Below are 18764 nucleotides of genomic sequence, written 5' to 3'. Positions count from 1 at the left end.
GAACTGTCTTGATGTCCATCTGCTCATGACAACGTCTTTTTCTGATCTTCTCTGAGCAAACTTGTGACAAACTTTCCGCAAATCTTCCACATCTATATTTACTCATTGTGTACAGTTCCCACACTGATACCAAACTGTCTCTATGGACTCACGGTTGTTCTTTATCCATGAAATTCTTCTTCCATGCCCCTCATCATCCCTCACAAACTCTCTGCCTTCCTTGAATCTCTTACCCACTCAAAACCTCATGCTAGATCATGGAGGATGGTTCAAAAGCATTCGGAAGCATTCTATACGTTTCTGTGTAATTTCTTCCAGTTGAAAACAGTATTTTATTGCATATAAGTTGCTAAATACTAAAGTAGCCTCACGTCCAGATTGTATTTTTGAAGTCCACGAGCTGTGACACTCACGCTTGTACTCTAATTCCTGCTGTGGCTTTTTATTTGAACCTGAAATCATAAACCTTAATCAGTCATTTCATACGATTTATAACAATAACGTGCTGAATTTTCAAGATTCTACGACAATTTTAAGCACCTGTGCAAAAAAAGAAGCCACGTTCATTTCACAGTCGGATTTCGGCGCGGTTTGCTTGATCTGTGTTGGTTAATAGAAATTCTTGTGTGCAGGGCGTTTGCTCAGTTGGTAGAGTGCTTGCCTTGCATGCAAGAGACTCGGGTTTCGAATCCTGAGTTCGGATGTGTCTAACTGATGAGCCCAAATGAGGGCGAAACTCGAGTCTTGGACTTCCGGTTCTTTGACTGTCCTGGCTCTTGTGAGCTGCGACGTTGTTTGGCTGTGGAATTTATTATATACAATCTCTCACATTCTGAAAATCCTATCATAAGTTGCTCGCTTGGTTAGTATTGCTGGATGGCATCGTCCTTTCGAGTTAAAACTCCTACTTGTGAGACATCGGCTTGGGGTTATTAGCTGGTTGGATGACCGCGTCCCTTGTTGAGACGAAGTAGGTTCATTTCACAGTCGGATTTCGGCGCGGTTTGCTTGATCTGTGTTGGTTAATAGAAATTCTTGTGTGCAGGGCGTTTGCTCAGTTGGTAGAGTGCTTGCCTTGCATGCAAGAGGCTCGGGTTTCGAATCCTGAGTTCGGATGTGTCTAACTGATGAGCCCAAATGAGGGCGAAACTCGAGTCTTGGACTTCCGGTTCTTTGACTGTCATGGCTCTTGTGAGCTGCGACGTTGTTTGGCTGTGGAATTTATTATATATATATATATATATATATATATATATATATATATATGTGTGTGTGTGTGTATACACATATATATATAGACAGAGGCAGAGATGAAGAAATAAACAGAGACAGATAGAGAGAGAGAGTCTCAGCTTGATATTGTACAAATATAACCGTTATCTCAACAATAACCTAATAATTGTTCTTTATTGTTATAACTGATGCTCTGAATCATTGAATTCAAGCTACATATCGCATGGGTACGCATTTTATATTAAGTAATGTAGTCTACGAGTGTTTATTTATGTTTACATCACATGTCGATCGCTTGACATGCGCGTTGTGTCTTGCATATCGTCGAATTGCGTCTTCCACTGTGTAAGCAGTTTAATGAGAGGACGTTCTCTTAGCAGTTCTGAATGATATATAAATGAGTTCGTTTTGAAAATGATCGTCAGCACTGTTCTAGGATATTAATGACAAATGATACGTTCATCGAAGTGGATACATATAATCTGAAAGGACAGGACTAGTAACTAATGATTAGTGCTAGGACGACAGCATATTCTTTTCATTGTTTTTACTCTCGGTTGTGTATCCGTTGATATCTTATATGCTTTTATATAGAGTAATGTGGTTCTCGCTTAATCATCTGTGTCTAACTGTCGGATATATATTCGATAACAATAGAGCATATATATATATATATATATATATACATATATATATGTAAGAAAGCAGTATATATGTATATCTTATAGATGCATAAACAGAACATATGTATGGTATGTTGATTTATACAAACATTATTGACTACATATTTGCATACATATATCAGCAGCGCCTGTTTTCAGAGAGTCTACAGCATCAGGCTAAAATTAATTATCAGTACACTTGAACACTCTAATGATTTTTGGCATGATAATCTCGACTCTCTAAAAATGTTTACTGCTGAAACATGTATGCATCTATGATGTCAATAGTGTTTGTACGAATAAACATACGATATAATGCTCTCTTTATTTATCAATGAAAAAACATGCTGTTGTCATAGTGCTACTAATGATATACAAACATGATATCAAGATATAGCTGTAGTAATTTTAAAAATCATTAAAATCAAGAATATAATATGTAACGCAACATACACACACGTAGATAGACATACGCACCTAACGAAATGAAAATCATTCTGAATTAATTTCTCAGGAATAGTTTTAATAAAATCGGAGATGAATAAATCTAGTTTCTTATGGATTTAAGGTAATCATTAGTTTATAATTTAGAAGATAGTTCATTAGAATTGATCGAATTTTATGTCTGACTAGCCTGGGTGGACACCCTGCCTTGCCCGATCATAAAGTACGCTTAAATATATTTTAATTCGTGCATATTTGATAGAGCCAATACTCTCTCTCTCTTTCTCTCTCTCTCTCTTTCTCTCTCTCGTATGAATGACCTATGTGATCACTATGGCTAGGAAAACAGCATACTCTTATCATTGTTTTGCTTACGAGTATATATCCTACACGGTTTGACACAGGTAATCAACCGAGAACCACATCACTCTATATAAAATCATATAAGTCATCAACGGATACCCACCCGAGAGTAAAATCAATGAAAAGAATATGCTGTTTCATAATTCTAGTGATCACTAGTTGGGGAGTGCATCGGTTATAAATTTTTCACAGACACGTATATACATCTATTATATTTATATAGATATAATCAACAGATTTTACGAGCGTCAGCTTTCTTTAAGCTCCCAGAAATGGCTTACTGGTGTTTTTTTTTTATTCGGCTGTTTTTATTAGGCAGTAGGGATCAATTACTGGGAGTTTATCGTCGTGTAAAAAATAGTAGAACGTGCCAGTGCATTGAGAAATACAGAAGACCAATGTAAATTATAGGTAAATGAGAAAATTAAAATTCTAAAACTCAAAAACCTATTGAACTGTAGAAATGAAACCTATTGAACTGTAGAAGTGAAATAACAAAATATGTAGAAGTGAAACCCATTGAACTGTAGAAGTGAAATAACAAACTATCTAGAATAAATTTTGATGGTTTTTGGTCAAAAGTTTCGCTTTTAACTGTTGAAATTTATCATATCTGTCGAGTTATTAAAAATTAAGCAGAAAGTAGAGCCATTGACATATCGAAGGCGTTCAATATTGTATAATATTTACATAAACTTTGGAGTTATGATATTGGTAGTGAATTTCTTAACATTATTAGGCGTTTTCTTTCTAATCAAAGCTTGTAAGTAACTGGATTATGTCTTTTTATTCTCTTGGACTGTTGATCTTCGGATAGAAGAACTCTTCATTGCGGCTTTTAAAGACCCGTTAGTCGAGACCAACCGATGGAAAAAACATGATGCCCTTTTGGGCTAATCTACCGCCGCCCTTGTAAATAACTGTGTTCGTTTACGTAGAATGAATGTTTCTATGTTAACTGTTATTTGAATGTCTAAAACACCGAGGACCCCACACACGCATCTATCGCCGAACAATATAAACACTAGACGATCACACATGATACAAGTAAGCACATATACATACATTATATGGGCACGTTACATATTGACACTCGTCATATACACACCATAAGCTACGAGTTGATTGCCAAAATAAAGACAACCCTGACACTTTCCAGCTTCATTATGCAACATTTATATAATGAAACGATATACCGAATGAGGAATGGTACACAGTTTCTTTTCTTATCTAGAGGGCTACTTACCTTTTACTAGCACGAGGATGACTTTATTGAGGTATTTAACACTTTATGCATTTGGAATATTACATATATCTTGGTGATACGTCTAAATATTTGTATCTTGTAAATATAAATAGCGTTTGATAAATTTTGCGAAATTTCGTTTCTTTTACATTTAATTTGATGCGGTGTCTATTACTATAAATAATTATTACAGGAGGTGTTTCAAAAGTAAGGTTTCGTATTTTTATTGAACCACAAAAGCATTTGTTTATGCAGGGTGTCCACAAAGTTTGGCTACATTATGTAGATTATGTAGCCAGACTCTGTGGAGACCCTGTATATAATTGAAAATCTTTTGTTCTGCTAGCATTGACATCACAGCTCGAGAAATCGGGACCCCTGTTATGTTTCTGTAAACCTGGCACTGCCTGGATTCATTATCAAATATCAGGTAACCTTTCTTATTTACATAATTGGGTTTCCTTTTTTTAATCCACACTTTCAAATCGTTGGGTTTTAGTATAACGTGCTACATAATTACATATAGCGTTTGAAATCGATATACAAGTTTAACATAAATAGATGGACACACTTTTATCTTATTATTTATCTCCACATTATCTTTTTGCTTCTAAGTCTATGCATGAAAGCATATAAATAACAAGTGGTTGTATTAGTTTTCACGTTAGAAAAATTAGTTTTTTAAATCTTCTAATTAAATTTAAATCCGGCTTACTTGTTTTATGAAATAAAAGAAACGTTATCTTTATCAAATTATCTCTCCTATTCCCTATCAACATGATGGGCGAAGAGACATTTCTAACAGAATAATAATTTGTTGCCTTCGAGCAGATTTCTAGTTTCTAAAGAAATCGTAAAATGAATAGATAAACGTGTTAAAATGATTGCCTTTCTTATACGTCCATTTTTCTTCTAGTCATATCTCGGTATGAGAAGGAAATTCATGAAAATAATTTCTTTAAATGTGTGTAAAATATTGAGCGCCTTCGCGTAAAATAGTTACGTGAATTTACAATTACTGTAAAGATTCGGTAGCTTTTAACAATTAAAAAAACAAACAAACAAAAAACAAAAAAATAAAAAAAACAACGTATTCTTAGTTTATAATATTCAGTTGATGTGTTTGTTGCCTCTTCTTGTTGTCAGAGTTCGAACGCACTTTACTATAAGAAATAATTTTGATAGTTGATTCATTTTGCGCTCTAATATTTCTATCTATATTTAGCTACGTCACAACCACGTTGACACAAGGGTTCTCACCAGATCATCGAAGTTAAGCAACATTAAGCCTGGCCAGTACCAGATGGGTCACCATTTGGGAAGGCGAGGCACTGTGTGTACCGCGAAGTAAAATACCAGGTTGAGAAACTGGCGCGGTCTATTTACCTTCTCTCAAGGGTAGATGGGACTCTCTTAAGCCGTGGTACGCACCCGTCTTGCGATGTTGTCACGATAAAGAATACCCTTGGTAGCCATGGCGAAGCATCAAATATTCAGCTACCGACAAGATTTGGATTACACCAAAAACTCGTGTAGTGAGTTCAATCTCGGCTACGGCTGCGCTGGCTGGCTGGATGGATTTCTATCTAATAAAACGATGTCGAATTATTTTATAATTGAGTGTTCAAAGAGTACATTTTCTTTTCCTACTTTGCACGTTAGAGAAGGTATATTTTTCAATCAGTTCAACATTAGCTACTGTTTTTATTGATTTGTTTTTGTTACACTATTTCTTTTATTTGATTTAATTTAACTTTAGACAGACAATGTACACATTTGATTTCCATTTTCATAAGTTTTTATTATTTCGGAAAAGTCAATACACACATTTGTAATATGTAAAAAAAAAAAAAAAAAAGCCGGGACGATGATCTAAAAAAACAACAAATATATATATATATATATATATATATATATATATATATATATATATATATATATTGACGCTTATTTTCTTGCAATTAATTTAAAAATAGTTAAATAGCTTCGACGAATCGGAACATATTTGTATTGTATATCTGGAGTGTGCAGTGAATGTATATATATACGAAGAGATATGGGATGTGGTGTTGGTGATATTCCCGACTTACCACCAAATGAAGTAGTCCAGCGGGTTCAGATCGGGGGAGGAGGGGCACTGAGCGGCCACCTGATTGTACCAGCGGATCACCACACTCTTTAACAGATTCAGGTACCATTTGTTGTTGACTTCGAGGATGCGAGGTGGCATGCTGTGACCCTCGCTTAAAACGACACCAAATATCATAACCGTGGCCGGAAACTTTATTTAGCTATGCTCTAAAGTGTTGACCCGTCCTGATTTGTATTTTGAGGGTGCTGTAAATGGTCCTGTTGCCATAACTTGGAGAGCATGAGTTGTACAACGGCGCATCTCCGATATTGCTCGTTGAACATTGTGTCACTTTCAGACATGATAGCATGCTCCTATCGCTTTTGGGATTTGTACACAACTGGCTAACTAGTAGATGGTCTGCAATAACAACAAAAAAAATCCCCTGATTTTCATCAAACGGAAATAGAATCATGTCTTTTCTAGGGCGACAATTTTATCATTCCATCCCGTATATATTTATGATATTGTCTCTATAGTTCTCAAGTTGATGCGTATATAACATGTCTTACATAACATATAACTAGGGCTAGGACAACAGCATATTCTTTTCATTTTTTGGACTCTCGAGTATGTATCCTTTAATATCTTGTATGCTTTTATATAGAGTTATGTGGTTCTCGGTTGATTACCTGTCTAACTGTGTCGGATATATACTCGAGAGTCACAACAATGAAAAAATATGCTGTTGTCAGTCCTACATATAATAAATAATAGAAGGTTTTTTTTGACATCTGACCAATAAAGGACATAGATATATTTATGATATTGTCTCTATAGTTCTCAAGTTTATGCGTGTATAAAATGTCTTTACACGACATATAACTAGGGCTAGGACAACAGCATATTCTTTTTCATTGTTTTGACTCTCGAGTGTGTATCTGTTGATATCTTATATGCTTTTATATAGAGTGATGTGGTTCTCGGTCATTAACTGTGTCTGTGTCGGATATATACTCGAGAGTCAAAACAATGAAAAGAATATGCTGTTCTCATATCCCTACATGTAACAAACACAGACAATAGAAGGGTTTTACATCTGGCCAATAAGGGAAACAGATTTGATTAATCATTAGGTCTACTTTGATGGATGGACAAAAGCTGCAACGAAGATTAATCTCAGTGAAACGGTCAGAAATCTCTGGTTTTATTGTCAACAACTTTAATTCCAGAGTGTTTCTCAGCGTGAAAAGTTGCATGCTTGTCTTATTTTCTATATTTACTACCATATAATACGCCAGGCAGCTTTGTCGGCGTACATATGTTAGCTTACTCTCCTCGTTTGTTCAGCTCGACTGTTTCACTTTAACACTTACATCTAACTGACTAAATTCTATCTATATAAAAGCCAATTACGTCCAATGATGGAGTACTGCTGCCACATCTGGACATGAGCTGCTATAACAGCCTATTTTGCCTTGACAGAGTACAAAATGGGCTTCGTAGCTTAGTGGAGCATGCCCTTTTCTCTTCCCTGAAACCTCTCTCCCACGGGAGAGATGTTACGAGCCTGTCTTTGTTTTATCGTTATTTCCATGGCAGGTGCTCGTCTGAACTCCAATCTCTGGTCCCCCATCGCCAATCTTTCGCGATAAACACCTGTCTAGCAGAAACCACTGTCAAAAATGTTCCCCACTCTTTATCTGTGCCAAAACCATACGTAGATTCAATGAACAAAGCTTCTTTCTTAGAAGTTCACACCAGTGGAACTCTCTTCCGTTTGCCTGTTTCCCACCTAACTCCAACCTGGATGTCTTCAAGTCCAACAAAAACAAATTCCTGATGAACCGCCCCCTTAAGTACTATATAAAATCTCGAATACTAACGATTACTACGATACTATCCCATTGATTACTGTACACGCAATAACCCTTATCCCCGAATGGCTTCCGGACCTTGATAAATGGTTACTACCTTGTAAAAAAAAAAATTCTACGTGTATATTAAAACCTATACCTCCATGTAGTTACGCCATCAATACACGTAGCCTAAATGATCATCACCTTATTTTTGTCACCTAATCTATTTGCTATTATTATTGTGAACTAAAATTTCTATCTTGTTTGCCCAACTAAAATTTTCATCCTCAAGTTATTATTCTTAATTTAACTTAACTTAAATTCCAAAATTCCTAACGTGTTTCTAAATTTCATTCTATCAAGTTTACATTCCCGGTACTTTAGCTGATAAAACATCTCGACTTCTAAAAAAAACAAAAAACAACTACACTTTGAAATTCCCTTCCTGCTGCCTGCTTCCCTGGCTTTACTGATATGCAGACGTTTAAATGTAACGTGAACAAATATCTTGTTAATCTTTCCTAAACATGGCCTCAAATAAAAGCCCCTTATGTCCAAGTGGCGATATGCTTTGTAAGGGGTAAACATGAGTAAACAAACAAAAAAAAAGTTTCAATAACTGCAGGTGCGTGAAACTGTACTCCACCTATCAATAGCGCTAAAGCTTTTTTTACGACTGATTAGTGATGGGACGATTCCAATATTTTTAACCGATCGGATACAATTACTGATCCCGATTCTGATTCTCAGTGAGTCTCTAAATATTTAACTATAAAGTTGCTATTTTACCCGAATACAGCGGAAACACATGTTAATGTGCATATATTTTCTCAAACATAAAAAGACATATGTGCGGGGTTAACCTATAAGTTATAGTTTTACTGGTTGTTTATTTCCAACAAATATTATTATTTCTTTATTACCACAAGTAGCAGAAAATTTGGATTTAAACAAAATCAAACAGAAAATATAATTAAAGGAACTGTTTTGGGCATCGGAAAATAGCGCATACTTTTCCAATTCTGATACCGATTCCGATACCGCCAAATGCCTCGATTTTTTCCGACTCTCGGTGCCGATTCTGATTAATAGTTCTAATAATAAGACTGATATCACTATGTATTTCATCGATTAACTTTCATCGCCTGTTCTCTTTAGCAGTTTACATAAAGTTCTTTTAGCTTTTTCTCAAACGATTTTCACAAGCGAATTTCAAAGTCGATGTGTAGATGAAGCACTTTCGAAATAGCCATCAGTCATTTCAAGAAATTGTAAAGGTGGAAATTTTTTAATTTGAATTCTAATTCGAGAAGAAACCATAAAATGAGAAAAAAAACGTCGTCTCTTTTACTTATATTGAACTCACTGGCCTTCTGCAGGCGTATGTTGTTTGGAATTTTAGACTTAAGGTATATTCTATTTATTAGGAGAGATGTTGTGAACCTACGAATGGGTCGTAAAAGACGACTCCAACAACAGATTTTTGTAAGAAAGAATATATTATGCAGGAAAGTAAAATACAAAGAAAGGTTATTGGTACTTTCCGACTGGTAATTAAGACAGTCTGTAGTTTCGCGTTAGATGTATACGCCTCGCGAATTATATAATGGTTAATAGTGGTAATTTCCTTGGCCTTTTGGTCAAGATCAAAGTGTCTGTTCCGGCAGATGCTGCAAGCTAGGACTAGCTATGACTAGCAAAGACCAGATGTGGGGGCAACCCCATATGCCTGACCATTAACCAGCTCCCATTTCCCACCTCTCGGGAGCTGGTCCCCTTTTTCCCTTCCCCCTCCCTTCACTCCTCACATTAAAAATCGGCCTTGTGCCTAATTTGCTCGGTGGGGGAGCAAATAAATACCATCTGTTCCGGCAGATGCTGCAAGCTATGACTAGCTATGACTAGCTATGACTAGCAAAAGACCAGATGTGGGGGCAACCCCACATGCCTGATCTTTAACCAGCTCCCATTTCCCACCTCTCGGGAGCTGGTCCCCTTTTCCCCTTCCCCCTCCCTTCACTCCTCACATTAAAAATTGGCCTTGTGCCTAATTTGCTCGGTGGGGGAGCAAATAAATACCATCTGTTCCGGCAGATACTGCAAGCTATGACTAGCTAGGACTAGCTATGACTAGCAAAGACCAGATGTTGGGGCAACCCCACATGCCTGACCTTTAACCAGCTCCCATTTCCCACCTCTCGGGAGCTGGTCCCCTTTTTCCCTTCCCCCTCCCTTCACTCCTCACATTAAAAATCGGCCTTGTGCCTAATTTGCTCGGTGGGGGAGCAAATAAATACCATCTGTTCTTCAGATGCTGCACTTCCATTTCTTGTTCTCTTTTGGTGGAGGAGAAATCCTTCACGACTGAGACAATTTTTATTTTTGTACCTTTTCTCCACGTTAAAAAACGACCCTGGTGTCTAACTCTGTCCCGTGGGGAGGCATAGTAAATAGGTATATAATGGTTAATAGATAATTGTTAATGTGAATAGATAAATCTTTATAACAATGAATAATGTTCATCTATATTCCATGCATTTTTGTATTTATACATATTTACCATTGTTTTTTCCTGTTTTTTTTTTCACCAGGAATTGTACCTAGAAAAAAGAAACTTTACTTTAGAGATTCACATATAGTTAAAGACTGTCATTAATCCAGTATAGTTATTTGTGTAATTGGAATAAGCAGGGTTGCATTGCCAATGTCAACCTGAAAACAAAAAAACCTTAAAACTGAAGTAGTGCATGTACTGTCGACAAACATGTAAGGATGCTGATGAATGGTTGGTAGTTAAAAGGGGAAGCGATAGTTATCGACAGAATTATCTATGACAGGTGTGATAGGCAGGAATGCAATCCGGTACCCCAAGGACTGTTATTGTTAATGAGGGTGAAGTAAAGTTTACAAGTATTAATTGCGTCACACGTTTAGTGCAGCCAGTATTTCCAAATTTAAGACCACAGAAAGCAATCACAGAATGCACGTAAGAATTTTATCATGATCCAACGGAAATAAGATAGAGTTTTCTCGGCAGGATTTATTTCATAAAGGGAAAATGATATTCTACTATTTAGGTGCTAACATTGCAGCAGAGTTTAACAATAACGACTAAATGTAGTTAGGAAACAAAATAATTCTGATATTTGATTCCTCTATGAATTTACTAGAGAGTGAATAACCGCTTTCTAAATGGGCTAGAAAATGATTACGAATTTCGGAGCAAGGACTAATACAAATAAATACAAAAATAAAAACTCATAGTAATCGCAAATAAATAAGACGTGAACGTTAGATAAACTAGGCTCATGTTATGCATATTAATAACAAACAGTTGGGATAGTGACCGCCTCGTTTTAATGAATTACTCGTGACATTTTGTCTTCTTAGTAAATGAATAATGTTTTCGAGCACATAACTAACATATATATATATATATATATATATATATATATATATATATATATATATATATATATATATATTTGAAAATTTTGAAAACTTTAAGTGTCAGGAAAATGATAAAATAAATTTTATGTCCTTTTCTTGATATTGTAAGTCCAATATTGCGTTAAATATAGCCTCATCATGGTAGTTAGTAAGTCTGTAGTATTTATTTTCTTTATTTTGTTGTTATAGAGGAGGTAAGTCCTGGAGAAGAAATTTAAACGTACTAGCTGTACATTTTTGACGTATGCGTTCGCCCCAGTTTCGAGCAGGAATAGAAATTAAGAAAATAGTGTGCAACTATTTTCTTATTTCACACACACACACACACACACACACACACACACACACACACACACACATACACACACACACACACACACACATATATATATATATATAAAGAACACCCAAATCTATTTAACTGTAGATGAGAACACCCAAATCTATTTAACTGTAGATGAGAAATAGATAACAACTGTGTTCACAAAATAAAACTTCCTCTAGGATAGCGATACAAAATAGCTTTAAAACTAACAAAAAACAATAGAAAACAAACAAATAAATTAATTAAATAAACATGAATATACATAAACGACCACACACACACACACACATATATATATATGTATATATATATATATGTATGTGTGCAAGTATGTGTGTACACATATGTATATTTATATATATATATAAAGAGCAGAAATGAGGAAAATCGTCTGCCTTAAACCACTAACATAGATCAAAAACAGATCCTTTGTTCGATAAAATGCATACCCATTGGATGATAGGAAGGGGTGCCGTGGATACTAGAAAGCTGATTGGCTAACTAAAATCCTCAACATATATAAAAACGAGAAACAACCACAGAATTCGCGTATAAGCCTGACGAATCCTATAGTGGATGAAACGCCGAATATTCAGTGTAGCTTAATCGCCATATATATTTTATGAATTACTATAAATATATATATATATATATATATATATATATATATTATATTATATTATATTATATTATATTATATTTCTTTAATTTGTCCGTTTGTTCCAGCTTTTCTCTGAATCTAGTATTTTATTCTGGATGGATTTCTCTCTCCCTCTCTTTCTTTCTCTTTCTCTGTCTCTCTTTCTAAATATGTATATATGTGTATACTATATGTGTGTGTATTATTGAAAAAGAAACCAATCTATTTAATGTTTCTGCTTTATAGTCGGGGTATTAACTTGACTATTGTATTCTCCATATAATTTATTATAATGCAGGTATAGATTTTAACCATGTATTTCGTAGAAATGTGCATACAGCGTAAAATAATTTACTTTGTAACAAAAACATGTTTAAAAATAAAACAACAAAATCAAACGAATATCGAGTATATATAACTGTATGAAAACGCATAAAAATAAATACGCGTTATTTAAAAAAGAAATCATAAACCGTTTATCTATACGTATATAACCAGTCGTACCCTTTTTAAAAGATGTATTCCCCCGATTGTCAAAACAAGATTCTAACCAACACAGATATATATATATATATATATATATATATATATATATATATATGTGTGTGTGTGTGTGTGTGTATATATATATATGTATGTGTGTGTGTGTTTGTCTTTTCACCCCTTTTATTTTTTTCAAATTTCGATCACAACTTTAAGTTTAATTTTATTTATGCATAGTTTCTACATTCTGCATAATTGCTAGATTGTACTATGAAAATGTTTTTCACACGTACACATAATTTCACCATTACTTGGCTAGTTTGACTTCACCCTTTTTTCAGTCTTAATTTTTGCACTATTACAACGTCATTTTATCTGGGTTATTGTGACATTGCCTTTTGTGTTCTAAAAATAGCTCAGTCTCCGTTAAATGTTACTGTATCCATTATTTAGCCTCAAATTAGCCTCGATAGTAACGTGGTGAAACCCCCCTCACTTATCCATTTTCCGCTGAATTTATTTTTCTTTTTATAATAATATATTGAACTAATTTTTTTTTCTTATATCCGTTTGTAAATTATTTCACGGAATGCTGTTTTTTGGATGACCTCGAAATATCTTCCAATAACGAGATGCCTTTGGATTCTTTACATCTGGATACTCAAATTTTACGAACATTTTGGATTTCACCGTCCTTGGATCGTCCACCCTTCAACCGAACATCCACTCACGTGAAATCCTTTTTCCCATTCCCTCTGATTCGGTGTTTTTGAACTTTAACCAAGTACCTTTATAGCTCAATTGCAGTTTAATTAAATAGTTTATAAGCAAAATCTGATTCCGCATTTTGCTAGTTCCTCTCTTTTGATGAGAAGGAAAGTATTTCTTTCGAAACTCCGCGGATTAAGGAACATCCACTTCTTTTGTGTTAATTTTTTGAAATTACATATGTTTCTAACTCTTTTTAAAGTGTTTTGAACATGTTTTATTAACTCTTTTCTTTATATATATATATATATATATATATATATATATATATATATATATATATATACTCACCTGTCATCCGATTTTATAAATGTAGAATTGCCTGATCGTAGAAGATAAGATTCAAGCAAGGGCGCAATGTCTACAGAGTTATATATATATATATATACATATATATATATATATATACATATATATATATATAAATATATATATATACATATATATATATATATATATATATATATATATATATACTAGCAATTATTGCTTGGGCCTTATATGCTGTCCATAACTTGCCCTACGTGTGAATACACTTTATTTAAGATTTGAAATGTTTAGTCCAAAATTTGTCTGATTAATTTCCTAGAGACCGCAGAGGTATTTTTTTTAATTGACCCTAATTTTAATCCCTTAACATTTATAATTTTGGTCTACAATCAAAATACAAAGCTTTACGTATGTCCAAGTTACCTACATCTAAATTTGCAAGTGTTTAGACCCAAAAATGGCGGAAAAATTTTTTAGAATCTGCAAAGGTCAACTCTTTCGAATTTAAACTTTTGGCAGCCAAATTTTCGCAGCCAAACTGATTAAAATGCTTGCCGCATTCTAAATGCCCGTTATATATAAATTTCAAATCTTTAGACCCAAAATTGCCTGAGTAGTTTGCTAGACATCGCAAAGGGCAAATCGTTTGAACTTTGACCTCTTGGCAGCTCAGATTTTCCACCAAAAGCTTGTTCTATCTCTGAATACACTTTATGTAAAATTTCAAATGTTTAGATCAGAAATTTTCCGAATAATTTGGTAGATACCACAGAGGTCAAATTTCTTTTAACTTGGACCCCAATTTTGACCCATTAACATTTATTTTTTTGGGACTCAAATCGAATTCAAAAGTTTGATCCATGTTCAAGTAACCTACATTTAAAATTTTAAGTGTTTAGGCAACAAAATTGGTGGATGAGTTTGGGAAAGTTTTCAAAGGACAAATAGTTGAACTTTGACCCCTTGACAGCGAAATTTCTGACCGAAAAACGATTAAAAAGATTTTCTCAAATCTCAAATGTACTAATAGGTGTTATGTATAGGTTTAAGCTAATACCAAATATAATTTTGTACAGTCGTGTTATTAATAGACATTTTATCATGCATATTGATAAAACAGTTCTGAATACTTGATTTCGAGGAAATATTCTTAACAGATATTGATGGTCGTATCACTCAAAGTTTTTTTTCTATTTTAAGAATTACAATAGAAACGAATGTCTTCACTTCATAAAAGAACGTTCCTTATTAAACAATGCATCTTTTTTTTCCTTTACCAAATTGCGGAAATGTTACGAAATGTCTACGTATTGATTATAATCAAATCTGGACACAGTTGTCTCGCTTTCAAAAAAATGTACTTGCTCATTCAATCTAAATTTAAATCTATTGTCTTCCTTACTCTTTTTCACCAATTTATGTGGCACAAGAAAGCACATCTCAATAAACAATGGCCGTATAAATGCTGCAAAGTGATAACAAAATTATTGAAATAATTTCCTTCCGCTCCCAAATCTATTTATGCTCGTATCTTCGGGACAGTAGGAAATTATTTTTTAATGGTAGAAGACATAAAGAGTAAATATAGAAACATGTAAGAGAAATTCAGATTAAATATAAAGAGGCGAATAAAAAAAAGGTAACTCTAAATGCAAACATATAGGAGCATGAAAGAATATAAATAGAAGAAACAGACTGGCTACTCGGCGTTGCCCGGTCGTAAAATCGCATAGATAGTATGTTTTAATTCATGCAGATTCCTCATTTATTATTATAGAGACAATCCTCTATTATTGATTATTATAGGGCTATGACAACAGAATATTCTTTTCATTGTTTTGACTCTCGAGTATATATCCGACACAGTTAGATACAGTTAATCAGCGGAAGACCACATCGCTCTATATAAAAGCATATAATATATCAAGATATCAGATATCAACGGATACACACTCGAGAGTCAAAATAATGAAAATTATATGCTGTTGTCCTAATCATAATTATTACCCAATATATAGCAATGATTTCAGAAGTTATACAAACTATCACTTGGGTAGTATAACATAGAATCGGAACTAGAACATTTAGCGCACTAGATTCAGTCGTTGTTTATCTCTCCAACGTGTATATCGTCTGAACTACGTAATGATGAATAAGAAAAGTTAAAAATTAACCGACTTTGAATTATGACTGTTTAGTTTTGAGCATGCGCAGAAGAAATAGCAGGCGTAATGTTTAATTCGATTTACGCCTCCGAAGTCTACTATTTTACTTTTAATTTTAAGTCTTTAGCAGAAATTGCTGGCTAACAAAAGTGTGTAACATGTCAAAATACTTTATATAGCAAACTTGAACTCTGTAAACTAAATATTCAGAGAGAAGTTTGGTAGAAAGTTATCGGACAGAGTTCAAATTTGAATAATAACGTATTTGGATCTGTATCACATTTTCTATTTAGTTTTTAGTCGGCAAAAATAGCTTCTAAGGGATCAACATCGAAAACAAACAATTGACCTCGGCAGAAGTTAATCGACTATTTTGAGAATGCTTACATGTACACTTTTTAGGTTAATGTCGGTTATTTTTTCCTTTTTTTTATAATATCTGACGATAAATTAGATCGTAACGAGGAAGGCTGAAGCGCTAAATAACAACTAAAGATGGAGGACTTAATGGTTTAGCTTCGATTTCAGCTCATGGCACCGAAGTCATTCTTTAATTACTTCTGAAATCATTACTATATTTATTGGGTACAATAACATAATCAATAGAGAATTTGCTTTGTTATAATAAATACGAACTTTACATAATTGAAATATATTTAAGAGTATTTTACGGCTGGGCAACACCGGGCGGCCTGCTACTATATATATATATATATATATATATATATATATATATATATATATATATACACATATATATATATATATATTAGTTCTGTGTGCTAAAACGTTTTCATGTTAAATTTTACCCAATTATGCAGAATATAGAAACTATGCATAAACAGAATCCATCGTAATAGTGAAATGAAACTAATTATTTACTGAGAGACTATAAAAATGAATGTCATTAATTAACGCTTGTTTTGAAAAGAATTTGCAAAGAATTAAGTTCACGTTGATGTAATTGCTTGCTGATATGCAAGCAATTACATCAACGTGAACTAAATTCTTAGTATATTAAGACGTTAGTGTTAACATATTTAAGTAGAAAATGTAGGTTTTTAATATAAATGTCAGAACGAGAAAAGAAACTCAAATTTATAGGCATATAGATTGATAAATAGAGATGTGCTAGAATATCAAGCTGTCTGAAGAGATTGGTTTCCTGATCTGAAATATAGCAAAAGTTGATGTTATATATATATATATATATATATATATATATATATATATATATATATATATATATATATATATATATATATTGTGCTTTCTAATTTGTAAAACTCGATAATGTTCTACAAGGTCAAAACACAACAACAATTTTACTCTACAAAAATATAAACACCATGAATAAATATTTGAAAATATAAAATACTTGAACTATTATCCCCTTTTGCCAAATTTCACGATTTGGCGGTGAATGACTCGAAAGCGTAAAAACAAAACAAACTAAACCCCATCAATAAATATTTGAAAATATCAGGAATTTGAAGCATGAAGACTTTTTTTCCATATTTACTGGATTTGGCATTAAATAAGTCAGAAGATTTAGATATGCCGTAAAACAAAACGATCAAACAGAATCAAAATGAATGAAGTAATACTAAACATACGCCAGAAATGTAGGTGGGCTAAACTTAAACAAAAAAGAGAAAAAAAGTAATTATATGACGTATAAAAGAAAAAGAAAGAAATTAATAGATTTATTTTATGGTGGCTAAATTGTTACATCGAGGTCGACCTTTAAAAATTATTTCAAACTAGCGGCTGCGCCGCGTCGGTACACACAACCGCGAGTCAAACACAAAATCCAGTACACTCAACATCAAGAACACTTAAGATCTCCTTACTATCAACACTTACCCTGTGAACTCGGAGTATGGGAAATTCCCTGATGCACAAAACAAAACCAATAAAAAAAATATCCTAAGGGTAAGGATAATGAGTAAACGTTGGATAAAATGATGGTTAAAATTATTACGAACTCGCCAGGATTCGAACCTGGAATATTCTGATCGGTAGTCAGACGCGTTACCTAGTGCGCCACAAGTCCTGTCCATACGCTGAAAAATGTTACCGCGATTGCATACAGACAGTGCTAAATTCCGTTGACACGCACAGGTAACTTTTTCGACAACTGCACGAAACGGACCAAACACCCTTATTTCGGGCTTTTTTTGTGTTACTCGCAGTTGTTCGTTAAGAACTATATGTAGATACGAGCTATCTAGGGACTTACACCTTTCAGAGAAAAAAAGGATTTTTCAATTCGGTGCATCTGTTCGAAAGTTATATTGGTATATAGGCACACACCCACATAAATAAATAAACCTTTATAATTGTATTAATAGTATAGATAAAAGATTGTTTAGACCAGTGTTTCGCAAATTTTTTTATGCATATGCTTGTTTTTCTTCCTTTTTACTTCATAGCTATTGGAAATAAGAAAAAAAAATCTTTTCTTTGCTGAATAAAAATTTTAATTTTAATTGTCAAAGGAATATTATATGTAATTAAGTTTTATTTTGAATTGAAAACTGATTAAATATAAATTTAATGACATTAACAATAATCATTATTGGTAATACTAGTATCGAGCAGGACCTGTGGAAATTCCACAATGGACTTATTCATATATAACATATTCATGTTAGCATTCTGTAGAGGTTCAGCGTAAATAGAGACGCCTTGATATCATTGTACCTATTTACAATGCTTCCCCACGGGACAGAGTTAGACACCAGGGTCGTTTTTTTTTACGTGGATAAAAGGTACAAAAATA

The 18764-nt window shown here is 33.6% G+C and overlaps 1 non-coding gene across 1 annotated transcript; it reads right to left on the bottom strand.

The window, feature by feature from the left end:
* Positions 1-17962: 17962 nt before the first annotated feature.
* On the bottom strand, positions 17963-18035 carry Trnag-acc (transfer RNA glycine (anticodon ACC)). The gene has a single exon. It is a non-coding gene; the product is annotated as a tRNA-Gly (tRNA).
* Between the last annotated feature and the right edge of the window lie 729 nt (positions 18036-18764).

This window comes from Euprymna scolopes, chromosome 10 (assembly GCF_053919585.1).
Source record: "Euprymna scolopes isolate OS-2025 chromosome 10, ASM5391958v1, whole genome shotgun sequence".
Taxonomy (NCBI): Eukaryota; Metazoa; Mollusca; class Cephalopoda; order Sepiida; family Sepiolidae; genus Euprymna; species Euprymna scolopes.
Note: the sequence above shows the minus strand (reverse complement) of the source record. Positions and strands in the feature narration are given on the sequence as shown.